Genomic DNA, 9456 nt, shown 5'->3' with positions numbered 1-9456 from the left:
CATCACAAGGAAATGCAACCTTTTGAATGACTGTGGGATTGGAATATGAGACAGCGGTGCCTGTGAAAGGGCTGACAATTAAGTTCGTGAACTCATCCTAGAGAAAACCCTACTACATACCTCATTGCTGAATACCACTACGGTCACCTTCGAAGTACTCCCCTTGGGAAGCTATGCACCCACACCAGCGCCTAGTCCACCTTTCAAAGCAATTTTGGAACTCTTTTTCTGGAACGGCCATCAAAGCTGTCATTATATTACCCTTGATGTCCTGAATGTCATCAAAACGTTTTCCTTTTAATATTTCCTTTATCTTGGGGTAAAGAAAGAAGTCATGGGGGGGGGGCAGATCAGGTGAGTAGGGAGGGTGTTCCAATACAGTTATTTGTTTACCGGCTAAGAAGTCCTTCACAGACAGTGCCATGTGAGCTGGTTGCATTGTCGTGATGCAAGAGCTATGAATTGTTGGCGAAAAGTTCAGGTCATCTAACATTTTCATGCAGCCTTTTCATCCCTTCTAAACAGCAAACTTGGTTAGCTGTTTGTCCAGTTGGTATAAATTCGTATTGAATAATCCCTCTGATGCTAAAAAGAAAAGGTTAGCAACATCGTTGTAATAAGTTCACAAACTTAATTGTCAGACCCATAAATATGGGCCTTCCCCTATTCTGCCGCTCTCCACAACATACTTAGGTTTGTCACTTTATCTACAAGGAAGTGAATTCTGACGGACACACAACTTGCTCATTTCAAGGAGATCAAAATCCTGCTTCCTTTTACAAATTCTTAACGCTGACACCCCACTCCACCTCTAAGCACACACATGTACACATCCACACAGATATATGGAAGGATATATGGAAGGAAAGTAACAATAAACCTATTTTTACAACAAGACACATTTTTACAAATGACTATGAAAGTTTTATTGCAGAATACAGATACTACAAGAGAAACCTAATTTTGTTGGAGTTTTAAAACTATAGTCACATTTAAGGGTTAAAATGTTTGCTCTATTTTTTATTTACATTTTCTTTAAGATAAATACTAGTTCAGGAGAGGAGAGCTTATTAAAAATTATTTTTATGGGAATGGCTACTGAATGTTTCTTTAGATCTCTTTGAAAGTAATTGATATTGACTTTGGATGCTTCTACAGACCGAAATATATTAAGATCAATCAGAAAGAGCCAAATTCATGTCATCTTGAAAAGATGAAGAAGATTTGAGGTCATAAAATGTGGTTTTTGGTAAATAAGTAACAACAAACCAAATTTTCTTTAAAAACACAGAGTGGTTAGAAAATATCCATGTACATTCAACTACTTTGGAATGAGCATGATACCTACGTATTAAACAAAAATTACTCCTTACCCCAACTTCGAAATTTCAGGGAAAAGTACAATTTTATCATTTATGTGTATAGTCATACATTTTAGTGAAACAAATGTCCCACGGGGGCAGGCATGTTTAGTATGCCAATTTTACTGACTTCAGAATAGGAATAAAAGCCACTAAGAGCTGCATGAAAAATTCATGATGCTCCTGGGAAAAAATACTGCAGACAGCATTGGAATTGACATTTTTCTCTGTAATACAAAGTGAGGTCAAAGGTCATTCCAAGGCGCTTGGCATGCACAAGAGCTTATCCTGAGGTGTGAAATAGTTGAGTTGCCTTGACTTGATCCTGGCCACTGGATAGCATTGAAAGTAAAGGGATGGACACTTTGGAGGTAAAACGTGGCATTGCTCAGTGTAGTCCAGTAAAAGGTGCTGGGAAAACAATCCAAAAGTCTTCAAGAGAAGAGGCTGATAGAGGCCATGAGAAGGTCATCTTTTTTGCAAGGCTGGTGTTTAGGATGTTGATACAAGGGACACACTGATAGTGAAGCAGGAATCTAGAGTCGTGTCAGCAGCGACCGAATGTTCGTTGGGGATCACGTCAGTGGAAGGATTTAACAGGCTAATATCAGAAGTCAGTGTGGGCACAAAAAGAAATTTCAGGTCAAAATCCAGCCAGTGTCATTGGCAGCTGCAGAATCAGGTCATAAGGAAATGGAGTGGAGAGCCCAGCTGTCCCTGGAGAGGGCAAACTGGAAAGATTGCCAAAGAGGAAGGACATCTATGCTCTCAGTCTGGAGAAGTGTGGCTGGGGAAGGAAGAGGCACATAAAACAGGCCCCTGGTGGCAGGACACTCGACATATGGCCTTTTGAGGTCCTTTGCAATATTGTTTTTGTGATGTCTAAGCAAATTTTGGGGAGCATGTAACAAAACCAAGTTTCCACTGTCCCAAATGAAAGATGTTTATGCCTGAGCTCTTTTGTTATGTGATTACTGATTTTTCCGCTTCTGTGCTTTGTTTTCATTGGTTGAGAAGCCTGAAGGGGAAGGAAACATGGCTGTGTGGCCATCTATCAGCTCCTGCAGCTCTTCCTGTAGGATAGGCATATCAGACGAGCAAACCCAGGGCAATGAGGTGTCTTAACAACAATATGGCTAATTGGGAGAGCTAGCCTGCCCTCGGGCAAGAGATTCCAAAACACTTCAGAGATGTTGGTTAATGGAAGAATCTGAGTGGTTCAGAAGCAGAGCCTTGAATACAGGCCTGTTTTATTTTAACTGAGGCTCCTTGGACGATACTTCTTAGATGCCTTGAGAAGTCCTACCAAGAACCAACTGTAGGATCAAAGATTAAGACAAAGGTCAAATTGATCCAGAAAATATGACTAATTCTTTTTCAATGGAGGTTTTGAATGAAACTCACCTCTCTCTCTCTCTACCACCTCCATTCCCCAGGTGAAATAATAATATGAAGGAATTTTCTCCTTAGTAGATGATTTTATTTGCGCTTATTTTTATATGAATTATTCTTGCTTCTTTTGACTCTAGTGTTATATCATGAAGCCAAATTATACCTCTCTGGAAGAGCATTTTGCAGTCTAGCTGAAGCCTCATTGAGTGATGCTCTCTGCACAAAGCAACCAACTCTGTGTTCTTGCTACTCAAAATCAGGTTCAAGATCAGTCCTCAAAAACCTTTTCCAACCAAAGGGCTACTTCAAAATCTCTTAAATAGAAATTCTGCGTTGGCTGGAAATGGGCCCACAATATCTGCTAGGACTTTTCTAAGTTTTCCTGAGATCATTTTGTAGTCACAATAGTGAGAAAGAAATTTAATAGTTCTTCCCTCCACTGAGCTCCAGAATACATTCAAGAATGGTGCCGATCTCTTTTATCATCTTCTCTTGCAGTTGACAAATTGATAATATTCAAATATATATAAAGGGTCATGAGGTTGTGGAATTAGCAGGTAAACATTGGAACTTTTGTATTTTTTTCTGATGTTCTGTGACTAATCATATATTTCTTAGATTTTAAAGGTATTCAAGAGCTAAATTCACTTTTTGAATATTTAGTGAAATTAACACATACCAATTTGGCCATATAACTAGAAATCACAAGGCTGAAAAAGTCTTCTGATTTTGTATAATACACCTGAACGTTTTCTTCTCTTTGTAGTTTTTAATATATATATTTTTCAAGTTGGAAGGCCTAAACTTTAGAAAATTTTGAAGTTTGGTTCATGTTGGTTGAATATCCAGAAACTAAGAGGTGGAGTAATTTTTCAGGCTCTCTGATTTGAAAACTTCTTGTAGCATCCCAATGATAGTGCTACTTTCTTGCCTTCATTTGTAAAATGTTAATATCTATATGTCCTCTCTTATGGGGTTCCTGCCAGTTCTATTAGGTTGGTGCAAAAGTAATTGTGGTTTTTGCAATTGTTTTTAACCTTTTCAACCACAGTTATTTTTTCATCAACCTAATAAGTTCTGCTCCAAGTATAAAAGAGTCATTAAAGAGTAAGACTATTGAAGACAAATCTTTAATCCTGTATACTTTATTAGATCTCTTATGCACTGGAATTCTAGTGATGTTTTAAAGGACCCACAGCCTGAAGTTCACTCTTTCTCTATGTTCCGTTCTCCAAAGTTTCTACAGGATCCTACAGGGTAGATTCAGAAAACATTCTGAATCCATCACTCCAATTATCACTCCTGTTGAAAACTGAGATACTTGGTAGACACAAGATGGCAGTAGCATACCATGTAAACCTTTATGATTTGATCACAGGGATTAGAGTTGCAGAAAACAGATATTTTTTCATGGTTATTTTCATCCATTGTGTGCGTGTGTGTGTGTGTGTGTGTGTGTGTGCGTGCGTATGTGTTGGGGCGGGAGATGGGGAGGGAAGTTCATGATGAAAATCAGATAAAAATTATAGTTTCTCTACACACCAACCACCATATATATGTATATTTTTCTCACGAAGCTCTTCCAAAGACTCCCAAGGTTAGGAATACTCAATTTTAAGTTTGGTCCTATGAAGATTAATTTATATCCTCTATTTGAAAATAAATACACAAAAGGAACAGAATGTTACAAAGAGTTCAGTAATTCAAGTATCAAGGGAAGACTCAGAAGTCCAGGCCAATTTTTATAGCATTTCCTCTTCTATTTTGTCTTTCTAGGGAAGAGTGATAAACTGGAAACCTTGAAACAATGTAGTTTCCTAGCACTTTTAACTATAAAGGTAGAGGAACATCAGTTAGCTTACTGATAATTTCTTCTTATTGGTGGTTTTTGTTTGCTTGTTTCTTTTTTAATCCCATGAAGAATAATTTTATAAAAACTTTTTGGTGTACTCCTATTAATTATTTGAGCTAAAAAAAAACCCCATGGAACTTTTTCTATCTCCTAAAAAATGCTATTTTTAAAAATTGTAAGGTTATTTTCTTTTTAATGTTCTTAGTCTTGTTTTTAAAAATATAGTACAATATACTAACTCTGGTCCAGGGTATCAACTAGTAATTTAGCAATGCAGATGTACAAATGTATGCTAAATTAATATATATATATATATATATATATATACACACACACACACACACACACACACATATTTAAGGTAAAATTTCAAGCGGAATAACATATGGCTTCAATTAAAGTTTTATTATTTGGCTTTATAAATCTTAGTAACAATCCCAAGGAAAGAGTTCTAACTCTGGCACAGGTACAGGTAAGGTTACCAGCTTCCATGATTGGATCATGCAAACTCAGGGGGAAAAAAGAAAATAGGGGGAGGGGCACAGCTGATAATTCTAGAATTCTGATTCAGAGTTACAACGTTCAAGTTGACAAAAAACTACTGGCAATTTCCCAGAAGAAAACAGCTACCCTGGATTTTACAGAACACCAGGTGGCAGACTTGCTCTTTTTAAAGTCACTTACCTGTAACTGACTCAAAGTTTAGAAAATTTAGTAAAGAGCAACAATTGTTGGCAATTGTTGAGACACTAAATATCCACAGACTTTAAGGTGATATTACTTGTAACAAGATAAACTACATAATGTGAAAACCTTATATACTAGGTTTTTGTAATTTACATACTTAAAAGTGAATATAGTATTATGGTTAACTTTATTTTTAAAATGTGTTTAGTAAATTACTAGAGGGTCACTTAGAGAACCTTATAATTTAACAGTGAGTTGTGCTTTTTCACAAATTGCAATAATGGTTTTAGTATTCAAATTTAGAAAAGGCACATTCAACAGGTATCATTTTAGTATATAATTTTAGTTAAAATTTCATCCAAAGACTAAAATCTACATGGACATTAGATTTCCTCACCTGAAAAATAAATATTTTTTATTACATGAGTATCTTATCATCTTATATTTTTTATCTTATAATTATGTAAAAGACACCAACACAACATGATGTGAGGACCACACGTCTATTTATGAATTACATAACCTGTCATAAATGTTAGTTATTCCAATAAACACTTTTCTTGAATTTATCCGAAAAGTGTTAAATCAATAAAATTATTAGAGACCACCATCAGTAAAATATTTTTAAAATGTTGTATTGTAGCTGACATTGTCAGAGTTGTACATTAGAATGAACAGAACTCGGGAAAACTGAATCCTATGATTGAAAGCCCCATTTTATTTTCACATGGAATGTTTAGGAAAATATAAGTGTAAGTAAAACATCTGGAGATTGAGGCATCAGGAGGGTTCCATTTCTGAGACCTCAAAAATACTTTCAGGTCTTTAATTTTGGAGTATGAGGAGGTGGTACACTTCAGGCCTGGACAATCCTTTAAGTGGACAACAGCTCCAGGGAATATCAATGCTTAGGGTTTATGGGATAAGAATCAGCTTCCGTCAAGGTGGTCAATTGCCACACACCATTTGCCTGACCACTGGGGAACCTCAGCTGGGCATTTGCTCTTTCTACAGGTCTGTAGCTACTTCCATGGCCTCCAGCCTCTCCAGAGGACCAGAGGTAGTAACGAGGCAATCCCTTACTTCTGCATCATGTTACACGCATTATAAAGAGCAGGGGTCATAGAAAGGTAACCTTGTTTTCTTGCACCCAGCAGCCTGGCCTGTAGTGAGTTTGGGGTCTCTTCTGGCCACCCTCTTACATGTGCAGGGGATTATGTCTGCTTCTCACCACTCACCGCAGCTCTACCCTCATCTCAAAGGGAACAGATGAAAAGGGAGTTTGAACATGGAAATAGGAAACAACTTCCTGGTGCCCCACTTGCACAAGTGAGTTTCAGGTGCTTCCAGGGACCCAGATTGGCCCTGTGGAGAGGAAGGCCCTTCCCTTTGACATTAGTCTTTGTTCACAAATACCCTCAAATGCTCTGGGATGGTGGGCAATTTCCATCTCCAGCCCCTCATCCTCCAGCTTCATGAGATAGAAATAATGTGGTTGTGTGAGACTATCAATAATCAGATAACATCTGAAAATAATAAAAAAGAATGTACTTTAAAGATAGATTTAGTTTTGTCAATGCATGATTTGTACAGAAGAAAACAGACTATCTGAAAGATAGACTTGGAGTAGTCAAAATATGACATTTGTATATGGACCATTATATGTAAAGAATTGCTAGGATTTTTTTTTCAACAAAGGATAATTTATATTTATGTATACCAGTGTCCTGGTTTGCCACTTTGGTGTGTGGGATGTGAAGGGCATGTCTGAGGAGGAAGAGAATTAGAATTTAGTGAGAATATACCATGTTGTGCATGTTGTTCTATTCATTTTATTCCCTTTATGTTGTGATAGCCTCACAATAACTCTGGTTTCTATAAATAAGACTTCAACTTTAGCCTGCTGATTTTTTTCTCTCCTTTCCCTATTTAACTGCTATTTAAAAACAAACAAACAAACACACACTTACTGAGAACCTACTCATTAATGGTCATTAATATTGATGGTGTAAAAACCACAATATCTCACAAGTACTTGGGCCATACACAAAAGAATATGTCTCCATTGAAAGAACTTTTAATCAGTGACTGATGGGGAATAGTTTTGGGTGAAGGGAGATAACATGGGCCAGGATAACACTAAAAATACCCATAACTCCCCAGGTGTGTTAGAAAGGAAATTATCAGCAAAATTAAAAGGCAACCTACAAAGGGGAGAAAATATTTGCAAGTCATGTATCTGATAAGATGTTAATATGCAAAATATATGAAGAATGCGTACAACTCAATAGCAAAACAACAAACAAACAAATAAAATCACCAACAAAACATTCCTATTAACAAATGGGCAGAGGAATCAAATAGACATTTTTCCGAAGAATACATACAAGTGAGCCATAGGTACCGGAAAAGATGCTCAATATTACTAATCATTAGGGCAAGCGGGGCAAATCAAAATCATAAGGAGATGCCACCTTATACCCGTTAGAATAGTTGCCATCAGAAAGATAAGAGATAACAAGCGTTACCTCTTAATAAGCGTTATCTCTGGTGAGGATTTGGAAAAAAGGGAATGCTTGCACACTATTGGTAGGGATATAAATTTGGGCAGCCACTATAGAAAATAGTATGGAGGTTCTTCAAAAAATTAAAAATATATCTACCAGGTGATATAGCAATTCCACTTTTGGGCACATATCCAAAGGAAATTAACTCACTATCTCGAAGAGTAACTGCACTCCCAGACACATTGCAGCATTACTCGCAATAGCCAAAACATAGTAACAAGTATCTGTCAACAGATGAACAGATAAAGAAGGTGTGGTATAGATATACAATGGAATATTACTCAGCCATGACAAAGAATAACATCTTGTCATGATGACAAAGAGTAACATCTGGTCTCATTTATTTCACTTAGTATAGGCCCTCAAGGTAGATGGACCTTGAGGGCCTATACTAAGTGAAATAAATCAGACAGAGAAAGACAACTACTGTCTGATCTCACTTATATGTAGAATCTAAAAAGCCAAAATCATCAAAACATAGAGTAGCACTGAGGTCTTCAGAGGCTGACGGGTAAAGATAAAGGAGAGCTCTTAGTCAAAGATTACAAGTTTCCATATATAAGATGAGTAAGTTCTGGGGATCTGATTTACATCATAGTGGTTATAGTAAATAGTACTGTATTGTACATTTGAAAGTTGCTAAGAGAGTGGATCTTAAATGTTCTCACTACAACAAAAAAGAAATAGTAATTATGTGATGTGATGGAGGTGTTAGATAATGCTGTGGTGGTAATCATTTTGCAACAGGTTAGTGTATCAAATCAACAGGTTGTACACCTTAAACTTGCACAATGGAATAGGTCAGTTATATGTCAATAAAGCTTGAAAGCAAAATAATTAAGTGTGTCCTGTCTGCACATTAGTTTTTTTTTTTTTAACACATATTCTAACATCTAGCAGATAGGTAATTAATATGATACAATTTTATCTATTCTAATAGGAAGGACAATTTAAAAGAAAAATGGGCCTATTTCTTCTCTTAGAGGTAGTATTTCATTTTCAGTTTCTGAATTATGACTAAGTCTTTGAAGAATCCCCTTACATCCTAATTGTGCAACTCAAAAATTCTCCATTTATCACTGTATCCATAAGTTAATGTGGGTGCTGCTGATGTACAAAACACCAAAATAGTTTAACAGAGCACAAGACTTTAAGAGAAGAAAGGAGCAGACCAGAGTTTTATGGGTGTTTTGTTTTAATTTATATTACCAAAAACTTTCAAGTGAGAGAAAGAAGGGCAATTTTCACATTTAATCTAATTCAAAACTGTGATATCTTTGATTAAGACTAAACGTCTCCCTGAATTATGTTTGCCAGATTGTATAGTTCTAAGAGAGAAAAACCCTTACCAAAAATTCTTGGTAAGCACTATTTAAATCAATTAGCTATAACTTATTCCTTGACTAATTGCCAGAGCTTTTTGTCTCCAAAATAAGCATGTATTTCAAAATAAAAGAGAGGTACATTTTAAATTATGAAGAAAAATGAAAACATTTGAAGAAAATATCCTGACGCCTGAACTCAAATATACTAATTAGTCTTTTATCAGTCCGATATGTTTTGCCAAAACAATCTTCTGCTTGATTGTAGTGTTGTT

Source organism: Rhinolophus ferrumequinum, chromosome 2, assembly GCF_004115265.2.
Source record: "Rhinolophus ferrumequinum isolate MPI-CBG mRhiFer1 chromosome 2, mRhiFer1_v1.p, whole genome shotgun sequence".
Lineage (NCBI taxonomy): Eukaryota > Metazoa > Chordata > Mammalia > Chiroptera > Rhinolophidae > Rhinolophus > Rhinolophus ferrumequinum.
This window is presented reverse-complemented; position numbering follows the sequence as displayed.